Here is a 14307-nt window from a genome sequence, read left to right as displayed (position 1 = left end):
TTGGCGTGCAGGAGTGGGTGTGGGGTGCAGGCTCCAGCTGGGAGGAGCTTACACTGGGCCAATGGGAGCTGCGGGGGCGGCACTTGCAGAGGCGGGCAGCGTGTGGTCCGTCCCCTGTCCCACGCCCCTCCAAGGGCTGCAGGGACGTGCCAGCCACTTCCAGGAGCAGCGCGGGGCCAGAGCCAGGAGCCTGCCTTAGCCCCACTGCCCCACCGGGCTTTTAGTGCCTAAAATTTCCCAGTTTGGCTTCAGTAGCCGCCGGGAGATATGGCCTGATTCCGGGAGACTCCCGGAGAAACCAGGAGGGTTGGCATCCCTACGTGGATGGGAGATCTCCAAAGAAAGTTCCAGTCTCCGCATGGTAGTGATTCACTTGGTGTCATTCTGAAGCAATGCCTAGCATTAGGGCCCTCAGGAGAGATCTGTCCAGGTACCTAAATTGTCCCCCTTGCAAACATCAATGGATGTATCCTCACCAGACCCTCCATGAGTCCAGGAAGGTGCTGAGGCACAGAGATCTTAAGTAACTTGCCCAAGGTCAGACAGGAAACGCGTAGCAGAGCTGAGAATTGAACTAGGGTCTCTTGAGCCATTTAATCACATGGCCTTCTAGGAGAAACTCTCTGAGAGGGACAGGATGGTCCAGTGGTTAGGCCAGTAGCCTAGAGACCTGGGGTCAATGCCTTGTGCTGGCACAGACTTCCTGTGGGACCTTGGGCAAGTCACTTCGGACCAGCTTTTTAATGGTATTTAGGTGCCCAACTCCCATTGAAATCACTGACTAAAATATCTTTAAAAATCTGGCCCTTAGACTCTCTGTGCAACAGCTCCCTTGCTGTCGCAGGGAGATAATAGCACAGCCCTGCTCACAAGGTATTGTGGGGATAGATACAATGCTGAATGGGGTCCTGAAAGTATCTAAGATAGATCATAGAGTTTTCTTCGGCTTGGCCTGCTCCTCTGTGTTTTCCCATGGGATGAGTTGATTTGGTCCAAGACTATTAAAAATATTGTATCACTTCTCAACAGGGAGACAGTAAGTGCATTCTGCTCCCCTAAATACTCCCTGTGTTTTCAGTGAGACATGTTCTTCTAGACCACCTGTGCTAAACTGCAGTTCTGTCCATTGCCGTATTCCACTCCAGAGGTGGCTGCATTTCACTAGCCGTTGAAGTCATTCTTGTACATCTTACATGCAGTAGGTGAAACTTTTGGAGATTCTGTGGGAGGAAAGGTCCTATCTCACTATAAGCTATGATTATTAGTTATGATATTACTAATAATAAATCACACCAGCCTGGGTTAGGCCTGGGGGCTCTTTCAGCCAGCACTGTTACCGTGTAGGCATTTCTTCATGAGAAGGTACAAATTGTATTCTCCTGGATTTTGTTCGTCTTTTCTTTTTCTTTTTTTTTTTAAGTAAGGCCTCTGAAGAAGTCTGGCTCTAAGGAAGTGCTGTGTAAACACAAACCAATGCAGAGCTGAAGTTACTGACGTGGAAAACAAGAAACACCTGGAATTTCTCCCTGCGTCTCTGACAGACTTGAGGCTCTTTGTTCTCTTGATGATTTTTTTTTTTTTTTTTTTTTTTGCAAACTCATTGGAAACGAATGTCCAGAGCTGCTAGCGAGGGATTGTGGTTGGAACTAGACCCCCGGGGTGGGGGTGGAGGGAGCCTCAAAAGCAGGCTAGTTCTAAAGGTTTTCACTTCTAATCAGTCAGCCTTTGCTTTATCCACCACAGTCAGCCCCTACGTCCATTTTGGATCTGACAAGAGATGAAAGTTGTGCTTTACTAAACTCTTTAGCATGTAGTAAGTGGACGTATCTATAAGCTATTCCTCCTTCCAGTGTTGTCTGGTTTGATGGAGATGTTTGATTTTCATCACATTCCATTAAACACACATCGTATTCCACTTTCCATTGTCCACTAACGTCACTAAAGCAGAAATAGGCATGCTGAGATATAGAGATTTCCACTCTTGCTGGCCTCTGGTAGGACTCTCAGTTGAGGGCTTGGATTGTCCTTAACTGTGAGGACATGAAGCTTGTTTGTGGCATTGTTATTTTTCCAGACATGACATCATGGAGCGGGGCGGGACCTGGCTATCAATCTCATTCTCTCTTGCTGTACCTGATGTCTCACTGCAAGCTGTCACTAGAGCAGGGCAGATGTCGCTCTGTGAGGAGAATATTACAATCACACTAGGGGAAAAGGCAGACCTGAAAAGAATGCCTTTCTAACCCGCAGAAGGCAAAAAGAAAGAGAATCTAAAATGCCCCTTATGGATAAGCCTGACAAAGGGATGAAAGCCATAAGGCGCTCTAGAAATTACTCTAAAATGCCATGGAATTTCACAGAAAACGAGATTCTTTACAATAGAGATTCTATTGAATTTTTAAACCAACAATGCGGGTTAGAGATGCCACCTTAGTCTTAACAAAGCAAATGTGCATGCGCACACACACACAAGTGCATGCGCACACACGTGATTAGTGTCCAAATTCCCTCTCCCACTGCCCTGCAGTTTGCCTTGTTCATTAACTTGAACCACACTCAAACATAAAATATAGTATCAACTTTTTCTGGAGCTTTGCTTGTTCCTAGAGTTCCTGTAGAACCTCCTTTCCCCTTCTCCTAGTTCCCTCAGCCTCAGAGAGAGGCTTGGCCAACCCCCAACTCCACACCCCACCCCTTCCCTTATTTATAGATGTAGGTTGGACCTAATAGGGCTCACCTGGTCTCGTGAGTCAGCAGAAGTAGCTCTGCATCTCTCTGCAGGAGACTGGAACTCCAGTCACACCAGCCTGTGGAATTGAATAGAAAAAGTCAGCTCTGCTGTAGAATTCTAAAGGCTGGTTTTAATATGCCATCATTCTGTATTGATTTCCGCAGGACTTTTCCATATGGAGCTGACCTAATGACCTACAAGTCAAACTAGCCCAACTAACGGACCCAGATTCGAGGTTGCAGGTATTTTTTTTTTTATTGATTTTATTCTTCTTCTCCAAGTTTCCTTACCTAGAATTGGTCTACCGAATGATGTCAAGAATTGCTTTTGTGTACCAGGGGTTTTATACAACATCTGGCCCGCAGTAAGAAATCGTTTTCACTGTGGAAATCCTAAACGCCTTTTGCTTTAAATTCCTTTCTAAGCACGTGGCAATAGACCAAACATTTCCTGGTGATGCCGTAAGAAGGCTGAGCTGCCCAAGCCACGTAGCAGGAATACGAGGCCCAGACAGTAAAATTCTGAGGATGATGCCGTTCTGTGTGGCACCGCTCACGTTGCACCCCAGTCTGGCACGTGACAATGTGGCTGGAATCACTTGCTCCAGCCTTTTCAAGACATAATTAACTCAATCCCTCATGGAGTTCATTTCAGTGAACATCAGCTTATCGTCCGATCTAGACAGATGCCTTCCCGTGATTTCCTGGTATGCTCATCCGTCCTCTCAGATAGCAAATACCTGATGCATTTATCAGTAATGCAGGATTGAGCTCTGCAAAAGCAATAGGAAAGTTAATTGCATCTACTATATTAAATGGGCATGCTCTGTCAGAGCTGGGCTCCCTAAATTACTACCCAGGCTTCATGGACAGAATGAAGAAGTAAAATGAAGAACTGTTGCTAGTTAGCTCGGCTCACACTGTATAACCCCATTATAATCCCAATCTATCACCTGTGTTGTTGGTTTGTAAAGCAAAATCCAATACACCGCAGCAGAACTGTTCAGAAATATACCTCGATAAAGGTGGGCTCTGAAAACAATCAGGATCTGAAGGCGTAAGGGGCTGCATTCAATTAGTTGTGTGAGAAGGATGACGTGCTTCCCCAGAAAGGAAGTAGTGTGAGCTTAGTGTAGTACTTTTGACTTCTTTTTGATTAATAAAAGAATTAACCATTCTTATTTCAAGCTGGCCACTCTCAAGTCAATGGGCGTTTCGGCGTTGACTTCAGTGGGTCCAGGATTTCCCCCCAAGTGCCAAGCTACCAATGGCAAGACTTACTTGGGGATCAGACATTACTCCAAGGCCTGAACTTGTTTCCACTGAAGTCCATGGTAAAACTCCCATTGACTTCAGTTGGTCTCAAATCACAGTTGCGGGCCACACTCCCACACCCTTACTCATGTCTGGGTGGCAAATGGTCCCCGTTGACTTTAGTGGGACCACATATGGGACAATCCCAAGTGAGCAAGGGTATCGAAATACAGCCTCATGTGTGGTTGTCAGCGCCTCGGGTTAGCTTCATCCAGTTGTTGGGATAGTTGTCTTCTCATCAGAGAGTATATGTGTGGCACGTGGTGCGGGGATGGGGGTGAAGATAGATGTGATGTCTAGAGCAGCTCTTCAGTGTAATCTTGACAAACCTGCTCACATGTGCCATATTCACTCGACCTGTGCTATGCTGCTTTCATGGGAGTGAATGTTTAGAAGAAACAACTCACCCCAAATATCAGGGGTAAGGGGGGGCCCTGGTCTCCCTCATTTTGTGGCGGAATGATCAGCTTTGCCAACTACACACAGGTCTTTGACGCCGGCTGAGAATCTGGCCCACGGTCAGCCTAGCTCCATTAGAACCAATGCCAACTTATCCCAGTTGAGAAACCAGCCCGGAACTTTTACTCCGTTTCTTACCTGCATACCAACCCATGCTAGTTATGTCACGAATAAGACAAAAGTGTATGTACAGTAGGCGGTTGTCTGTATAGCCTAGAAAATGATTGATTGTTTCTAAGCAACCTCTTCAACCCCTGTGAGAGGCAGGCTTGCTCCTTCACTCCCTGTGCCAGTGGAGAAGACAACATATTCCATCCATGGGGGATGGAGGGAATAGAAGATTTTAAGGCCCGGCTTGACAAAGCCCTGGCTGGGATGATTTAGTTGGGGGTTGGTCCTGCTTTGAGCAGGGGGTTGGACTAGATGACCTCCTGAGGTCTCTTCCAACCCTAATCTTCTATGATTCTATAATCAGAATGCCGTACATTGATCTTGACTGAGCCCCACCTCACTGAATGCTGGGGATGATGTTGGTGGGCTCTGAGGGGGCCATGTCCAGCCCCTCCTGGCTGGAGGGTAGCTCTCAGCATGATGAAGTCTGAGGACGGCGTGGGGAAGTGGGTGAAATGGTGGGAGTCGCATCACAGCGGCAGATCGGCTGGGTGCTTCACAGCATAGGAAGCCAGTTGAATGGTGATTAATTTGTAAAAGGTAATTGAGAAACTTAGACCGTGCCTCACAATCAATCGAAAGGGCTTCCTGCCCTCGCTCGGCGCTGGGCTCATGTGAGAACGGAGTGAAGGAAAACAGGGTTCTCAGATGTTTGACCTTTAGCCATGTGGCAACATTCTTTGGACTGAGATGAGTGGTGCCGTGTGAACAGAGAGTAACGTAACGTCCTGTAGGGTGTCTTCAGCACATTCCCAACTGTCCACTCTGGATGGACTCTTTTATTTTTCCTTTTACTGCTAAAGTGCTGATTACTCTTTGATGGTGAAATTTGTGCAGTTTATCTGCACGGGGGTGGGGAAATCTCACTTTCGTTGCTTAGACTGGTATTTAACAAACTCAGCACGTACTTAGGAGTGACAAACTTTCAGTGTTTATTTCCTGGAGGCCTTGTCAGTGTTAATTCGATGCTTGTTTGTCTGAAAACTCAATGCTTTCATGAGGTCATTCCCCTCTATTCGGCCTCTGTGAGGCCTCATCTGGAGTACTGTGTCCAGTTTTGGGCCCCACACTACAAGAAGGATGTGGAAAAATTGGAGAGAGTCCAGCAGAGGGCAACAAAAATGATTAGGGGGCTGGAGCACATGACTTATGAGGAGAGGCTGAGGGAACTGGGATTGTTTAGTCTGCAGAAGAGAAGAATGAGGTGGGATTTGATAGCTTTCAACTACCCAAAAGGGGGTTCCAAAGAGGATGGATCTAGACTGTTCTCAGTGGTACCAGATGACAGAACAAGGAGCAATGGTCTCAAGTTGCAGTGGGGGAGGTTTAGGTTGGATATTAGGAAAAACTTTTTCACTAGGAGGGTGGTGAAGCACTGGAATGGGTTACCTAGGGAGGTGGTGGAATCTCCTTCCTTAGAGGTTTTTAAGGCCCGGCTTGACAAAGCCCTGGCTGGGATGATTTAGTTGAGGATTGGTCCTGCTTTGAGCAGGGGGTTGGACTAGATGACCTCCTGAGGTCCCTTCCAACCCTGATCTTCTATGATTCTAGGTCTTACCAACTCCACACATTTCTCTTGCAAAGGCTTGTGCAAGCCATAGGGACGGCACCGCTCGTGTGGCTGCACTAAATGCAGGGGAGGGTTTACAGAAGAGCCTAAGGGAGTTGGGAGACCAATCCCACTTAAAGGCAGCACTTCCCCACTAATTGTTTGCTCGTAATGGGACTGCTGCATTAGACACTTTTGAAAGTCCAGCCCCCAGGTGCGGTCCATATGGCCTTTAAAAGTCCTGCTTTCCCCAGACAATAAAGGGCCTGATTTTTTGCCCTTAAAGTCAGTGGGTCTCTTTCTACTGACTTGCTTGGGGATGGGTGTCGCTTTCTCGAGTTTCCATCAACCAGAACTTCCTCTTGAAACAAGTCTCCCCTTTACAGCTCTGCTTCTTTTCCCCCTGCAGAAGCTACCCACTTAGCGCCCCGCCTCTTCCACATAGCTGGAGTTTGTGGCACTTTTAGACCAGTGCTGAGAAATGTAGTCAAGTTGGGAAGGAATCTTGCAACCTGTTGTTTCTCTGGGAACAGAGAGTCACTTACGTGTAGAATCAACAGAGACTTCTTTCTCCTGACTATGTTCTGATCCATGCAAACATTCCTTCTCACAATGAAATCCCTCTCTGCCATTAGGAGAGGAAGGGGGGGGCTACTTCATATACTCACCCATCTGGGGTTTTTTTACCCTCCCCTCCTTTCAGTACCGATGTCTGTCTCTTTCTCTCCCTTTCTGTCTGTGTGATTACGTGTATTATGGACAAAAAGCCTAAGTTAAAAGAACATTAAGGCTGCAAAGTCCAGCACTCAGAAGTTAGAAAAGGGCAGAATTCAGGTTGCTGTGCAGGGATATTTGCTGACAACAGACTCGGGAATCTTGGGCTCCATTCCAGGTTTGTGCAGGGGGTATGCTCTAGTGGTCACAGACTCTTCTGACCCTATTTCCCCCAAGCCCTACCCCTTTTACCCTGTCCCCATTAGCTTATCCCTGTACCAGTCCAGTCTTCCCCTGTTCTTGGCTCCTTGCCTAGCCAATTGCAACTTAGAATCATAGAATATCAGGGTTGGAAGGGACCTCAGGAGATCATCTAGTCCAACCCCCTGCTCAAAGCAGGACCAATCCCCAGACAGATTTTTGCCCCAGATCCCTAAATGGCCCCCTCAAGGATTGAACTCACAACCCTGGGTTTAGCAGGCCAATGCTCAAACCACTTCCCCCACCCCACCTCTCCCAGGTGCCCATCCCAGTCTTCCCTTCCACCCACAGACCCCTTGTACCAATCCACCCCCTCTATTCCACCCCCCTTCCAGTTCTTGCCCCTTGTTTTTCCATCAACCAGCTTCCTCCTCCTCCACGCTGCCTGGACCACAGCAGGGGAGCACTGACAGTACAGGAGAGACAATCTACCTGCTCACAATTCCTGTGTCCAGCCACAACAGCCACCTGCAACCATTTGGAGGAGCAATTGCAGAGAAAGTTCTGCTCAGCCCTGGGCTGGAGCATGCTCAGTACAGACAAAATCTTCAAGGAATTTAGCTGCCAAACTCCAACAGGTCGCTACTAAGTGTGGACAAGCTGAATTTTTCAGAGGTTTACAAGTTGGCCAAATTTGGGCAGTTTTTCACAGGGACAGCATAAGGCACATCCCTGACCTTCCTGCCAAATTTCAAGGCCTTATTTCAAGGCACTAGAGTTTTGCCAAAAAAGGTTGTAAGAATGTTTTCAAGATGGGCAAAAACAACATATTTTTCCCTAATCTTGCCCTTGAAAATGATTGACAATTTTTGCTGAAACTTTTCAAAAAAGTGCAGCCCGAGGCAGACGCCTGGCATGGAAAATGTCAGTCTCAACAGCTAAAATTTGTCTAACTTATAAGCAACTGAAAACAGGGTCTTATAATGGGAAGTGTCAGGCAACCTTAACTGTAGGCATTGTACCAGCTCCATCTGCACACATAGATAAAAGATACTGCTGTAATTCTATACTGATATCTCTAGCTCATATTAGAGAGATAAAATTAGAATCAGAGACGTCTATTTTATACCACTCTGTAAGCTGGTGTCAGTGCTTCTATTCTAAACCTTTATTTTCCAGAGCTTTATATCTGGATCATAAAAACTGAGGAGAGAAACAAAGCACAGAAAAGACGTTAGCAGCTGCCGCTGCTTTTGCTTTGTTGTGCTCGTATAGCTCATAAACAGCTTTGTTTTCCAAAGTGAAAGTATTCAGGCCAGAAGCACACTCTTCCCTTTTGCTGTCGGGTATTTGCTTTAGAACACAGGAGCTGATGTCGTTCCAACAGTAACAACTCATCAAGATTTTTAGGATGCAAACTCAGTGCGACTGTGCAGCAGTGATATTGACACCACAGCAACGCTGTAGCGTCTACAAGCTTGGGCCCCGATCCTGCAAGCTCAGACGTGCAGGCTGCCTCCTGCAACCGTGAAGAGTCAGCGGCAGGTCAAGACCTTGGGAAACCCATCGTGCCATGATAGACTGTAGTGGATCACAAGCTGCCGTTCTGTTCTGGTTAGTGTATTGCACCCATCCCCGTGATGTCCCCGTGAAGTTCCAGAAGGACACTGAGTGACATGAGTAGCAACTACCCTTAGCTTCTTTCTGTCCCTCCCTTCCGCGCTCCCTCCCTCCTTTCTTCCTGGAAAAATGGCATGTGGATTTTTTTTAAAAATAATTTTTTAAATGTGTATTTTGGGGTGCTGTGCCCTGTGCTTACATTAGTGAAGGCAGGTGGGGAAAAATGCACGTGGCACTTGGAGTGGAAGGGGGTGAGGTTTGTGGCAGGCCCTGTGGGAGTTTGTTCTACAGTCTGGGAGAAGCCCCCCAAAACACTCCTCTCCCCCACAGACAAGTTTTGCCCTTGCAGCGGAAAGCTCCGCTGTGCCTGAGGAGTGGAGTTGCTGACCATGATCTTCATCCTGATGTTTTAGGTGATCTTTACCCCAGGCCTGGTGGGAAGGACCAAGGAGGAAACCCTGCTCTCATTGAAATCAGCAGCAAAACTCCCACGGACTGCAGCAGGGCCAGGATCTCACACCCGACTTCTTGAGTCTGATGTGATAGATATTCGCTGGGAAGCCAGGGTAGAGAGCAGGTTGGATGTGCTCGCAGCAGCCCGTGTTGCTGAGGAGACGTGCTGCAATGTTCTGTGCTGATTGCAGATGCCTCAGGGCTGACTGTTTCATGTCCAGGCAAATTGCATTGCTGGGGTGGAGAGTACCCCATGCAAATAGGAGCAGTTTAAAAACAAAATAGTATTTCCTTCTCTCTCTCTGCCCCTCCTACGAAGGGCGTAACCTCACCGTTCCACTGCCCTTCTCTTCCTGGGTCTCCTACAGACTCTGCAGTGAGGCGTCCCACAGCCTAGCCAGAGAACCGATCTTCAACTTTCCAGACTGCGCCCATGAACTGAGCTCCTGGCTGAATGTTCTCTGCAGGCCCAAACGCTTTGTACCATCGTACATTTTACATGGGGCCGAGTGTGCCGAGCGTGGGAGCAAACCCTGCAAGCCCTGAGTGCTCGCCCTGCAGTACATAAGTCATCTGTAAGAAAGCAGAACGGAGCTTCGCAGCTGAAACTTTTCTCTTGGCTCCTCCCCCGCCTCGGCCATGTTTAAACCCTAATGAAGAAGCGGTGTGTGGGATCCAGTTCTGCTGGGCTCTGAGAGTCTCTTGCGTCAGGGAGATCTTGGTACTGCCCTTTTATTCCTTTGTTAAGGGGCCTGGTTTATTTCCCCAGCAGCACATCCCTCTGCTAGAAAAGGGTCACGCATGACGCTGCGGGGTTGTTCTTACAGTTCATAGAGCTTGGATGTAATCAGCGGTCGTGCGTCCCCATTGTGGTTAGATGTTCAGCTGCGTGTGTGTGTTTTCCCTGTGTGCTGCCCCAGCTCTGCGCAGACAGCCGGCACAGCAGACCTGGAGTGAACCGCCCAATGACTATGAGCTCCGTTAAGGTACGAAGGCGCCCAGCCAGGTTTATTGTTAACGAGGCCATAGGCGCCAACTCTGTGGGTGCTCCGGGGCTGGAGCACCCACGGGGAAAAATCAGTGGGTGCTCTGCACCCACTGGCAGCCAAGCTCCCCTGTATGTACTGGAGATCCCGCTCTTTGTACACCCTCTGAGTGTGACCCAACTCCGTTGATTTCTACTTAGATTCTTAGCAGTCTGGGGCAGGGACTGTGTGTGGACACATATGTACTGCGCCCAGCACCATGGAGCGCCTCGGTGGGACCAATACATCCTGCTGACGATGGTGATTTCACTGGGGTGGTTTGGGCCCCTCACACGTAACCCTAACCCATACCTCTGCCTCTGATTGCTCTTTGCTCCCCTGCCCCACATCTCTGCTCCAGCAACGCCCCCTTTAGATGACTGAAACTCTCTGCTGATGACATTGTAAACTCAACTTTAGTTTGCAGGCTCCTTGGGGGCAGGGAGCTCATGTAACTAGCACAAAGTCCTGTGCACTCCTGATAGCGCCGCATATGATTCCCTAGATCCTGCTTCCTTGCTGCCTCCCAACTTTGCCTGCCTGACTTCAGGGGCCCTCTGAAGTGAATTTTCCCATTGATTTAAGTGGGAGCATGACTCAGGCGTCTGCTTCGCCCTCCAACCCAGCAACTCACCCACACACGCCGGTCTAACTAGCTAACCTCGGGGGAGGTGAGTCAACCTCCAACTCCCTCCTGCTCCGCTTTAATTAGACAAGAGTGTGATGAACAGCGCTCCAACTCCCAGAGCGGTTCCAACCCGCAGGCCCTGGGAAGAGTCATAAAGCTCCCTTTACATTTGCATCCTCGCTGGGGCTTCCTGATTCTTCCGTGCTGCTGTCACTTCTTGTGGGAACGATTCCCAGCTGGTCCCTCCTGCTTTTCACCAGCGGGGTGACCCAGCCCTATTCATGGGAGTGTTGCCGTTGACTTCAGTGGCAGCACGCCTGGAGCTTAAGCGAGCTGTTGGGGAGGCAATCCTGGAAGCTTTTCCACGTGGCTGTGATGCTCTTAGCATTAAACCTTGACCAGAGCCCTTTACAAACCCCAGCTGGGGGAGACCAGTGAAAGCAGGAGGGGAGCTCTCCCTCTCTCGCTCTCTCTTGCAGTCCTCCTCCCCGTGTCTGGCCTTTGCCCTCTCCCCTCTGGCAGCTGGGCAGAAGCGTCTCAGAGAGGCTGATGAGGTGGCTGCAGACAGAGCTCCTGGAGGCATGCTGACAGATGCAGGGGGAAGTCGGCGTGGCAGGGGTCACTTTGTTACATTTTTCCACAGGGCTTACTTGTAATTTCCCTGCATCAGACGTCAGCGCCTGGCCTCATTTACCATCACTTCTCTGCAAGCCTTCGGATCCCTCCCCTTGCCGCGCTGTTCCCGCGTCACACAAACGACATGTCAGCTGAAGCCCTTTCGGAGCGAGAGCCGACCGGCTGGCTGGGGCCTTTTGGTTCCCGCTGCAGATCACCACGCCCAAAATTCTGGCCCCTGCGCACCGCCCAAGCAGCCAGGCGGCATTACTCCGGGGACTGAGGGCTAGAAACCACTGCTCCCGGGTGGCTGCTGATGCAGACTGTGAGCTGGCAGAGCCTCCAAATGGCTTCCCCTCTTCCCCTATCAGAGCAATGTCAGAGGATCAGCCAGATCCCCATTGCACTGGTGTGCAGGGAGCTCTCACTGGGCTCGGCTCCATTGCATGCAGTGGGTACAACCCCCAAATCCTGGTTTCCCCTGCTTTTTGCACAGCGGAACTGCACTGGCACCGGGTGCGTGTGTGGATGGATATAGATAGTAGAGTGTGTGTGTGTAGATAGGGTGGGTGGTGTCCATGCAGGGGATACAAAATCCTCCTCTCCATGTTTTATTTACAGTGTGCATTTCTTGTGCCATATTCGGTTACCGCCCGGCTCTACTCTGACATTGTGCAATGAGACACTTGCATTTATAAGAAGACAGGCTGATTTCACCTTGGATACATCCAGCTTCTACGCTGCTGCATTCTGCCTGCCCGGAACCTGGTGGGCCAAAGAAAACGGAACGCAAGGAACACGTATAGTACAAGCTGAGATCGCTGGGGTTTGCTGACTATCCCAGCAAAGCCTTTTTGAATAGTTCAGTAGAGATGAGGTATTAGGAGGAGGAGTATTGTATTGTTTCCTAAAGCCACACATGCAGATCCAGTTATAGCTTTGGGGCCAAAGGCAGTATGGTTCTTGGGACAGAGACTGGGTTTCTCACTGCAAGTTTGTACAGCGCCTAGCACAAAGGGTTGTGATCCCTGATTGAGCCCCTACATGCTACAGGTCTTATTATTAGCAAGGGGTATGTGCCTGACAAAGATATGCATCTGATGGTTTCTCAATTCCTTTTGTGCCTGAATGTGTGAAAGCTCGTCCTCGTATTTTCAAACCGTGTCTCTCCTAGCCAAGCCTGCTCAGGATAATTTGGCTCCATCACCTGTAATTCCGTTTGGCTGACTGGGGCAGTTGGCTGCCCGGCTCTTGCTGGTTTTGAGCCTCCTCCGTTTCTGTCTTGATGCATCAGGATTTTTGATCTCTAATGGCTGTGTGGGAAGGGAGCGAGCACAGGGTAGAAGGTCCCTGCAGCCTGGAGCAGACCCCATTTGCCAAGACAGGCAGTGCGGTCGAGTGGAGCAGGCCTGAGACCGGGAGTGAGGAGACCTGGCTTCTGCCACTGCCCGGCTGGGTGACCGTGGGCATGGCCCTTCTGAATCTCGGGTACTCGTGTGGCCGCCATCGGTGTGATAGCTGAGCCCCCAGGGGCTGTGTGGTGCACCTCACATGGCTGGGAGTGTGCTTGGGCCTGGGGCCGGAACCCATGGCAGCCCTGCTCCCTGCCAGGGGTGGAGGAAACCTTGAGCGAGCAGGGAGTGGGGGTAAGGAGCAGGGGGAGGGGCTCTGGCACGGCTGGCACCTGCTCTGGCTCCTTGGCCCTCTTGCTGCTGGGGCAGGGGTGCTTGGTCAGCATGCTCCAGACTGCAATGGGAGCAGGGCTGGCTGTGGGGCACAAAGGGGAAGACCCTAAATCCCTTCCCCCAAGGAAGCTTTGAGCCACCAGGGAGGGGTAAAGGAGTGGGGTGAGGGCAGAGGCAGGGGTTTCTGGGAGGGGATGTTAGCAGGCTCCTGGGAGGGGCGCAGGGGCTCATAGGGAGACAGGCAGGGGGTCTGGGAGAGGTGTAGGAGGATAAAAGCAGGGACCTGGGAGGCAAGGGGGACAGGTGTCAGGCTCAAGGGGACAAAAGCAGGGGCTCTTGCTACCCTGGGTTTTGTGTGGTTTTTAACTCTAAAACTCTTGAAAGTTAGCAGGTGTTCAACCTGCTGCACTGTGTGCCCGTGTGTATCATCTGGACATGCATTCCAAATACTTTATGCTTTTCAGTGCAATATAGTGTAAGAAATGTCAAGAAAACACAACCCAAGAGTAAGCCTGAACCCAAAAATATGGTGTTCAATGGAGTTCGTAGACTGCTCAGAACAAAGATTTTGAGGGAACGTGGCGGATCCGCTCACAGTCTTGTAATATATTTCTCCCTACAACCCCCGTAGGGCTGTTGTCCACATTGTACAGATGAGGAACTGAGGCACAGAGAAGCTAAGTGACTTGCCCATGGCCACACAGGGAGTCTGTTGCAGATTAGGGAATTGGGTCTACCTCTTCTGGGCCCTAGGTTAGCATCCTATCCATTTAACCACCCTTCTACTTCTCCTTTCTGGGCCTGTCTTTCTCCTCCCCTCCTATCTGTGTCAGACTGCAAGCTCTTTGGGACAGTGACTCTCTCTTATTATGGGTTTTCACAGAGCCTCACACCATGGGGCCCTGATCTCAGGTGGGCTTTCTGGGTGCTGGTGTAATATATATAATTTACTTGGGCTTTCTGCAGGGGCTCAGGATTTGACCCACCGTGTAGGTCTACATTGTAAACCCAAGTCTGGGGGACTGTGCTTGTCGACTCGGTGGTTCCAACCCTGCTCTTGAGCACCCACACTGCATTGTAAACCTAGGCTTACAATTGCTGCAGCTGGTCTAACAGCATTGCTAATGCGTCCACACTGCACGA

General features: G+C 49.8%; 1 protein-coding gene across 1 annotated transcript in view; it reads left to right on the top strand.

The window, feature by feature from the left end:
- FRMD6 (FERM domain containing 6) overlaps positions 1 to 14307 on the top strand; it is a 165994-nt gene that overhangs the window by 46335 nt on the left and 105352 nt on the right. Inside the window, exon 3 of the mRNA XM_054027374.1 lies at positions 2896 to 2973. The gene's annotated coding sequence lies outside the window, so the exon portion shown is untranslated. The remainder of the gene's footprint in view (positions 1 to 2895; positions 2974 to 14307) is intronic.

The sequence above is a fragment of the Malaclemys terrapin genome, chromosome 4, assembly GCF_027887155.1.
Source record: "Malaclemys terrapin pileata isolate rMalTer1 chromosome 4, rMalTer1.hap1, whole genome shotgun sequence".
Lineage (NCBI taxonomy): Eukaryota > Metazoa > Chordata > Testudines > Emydidae > Malaclemys > Malaclemys terrapin.
The sequence above is the reverse complement of the archived record's forward strand: the minus strand, read 5'-3'. Positions and strand labels throughout refer to the sequence as shown.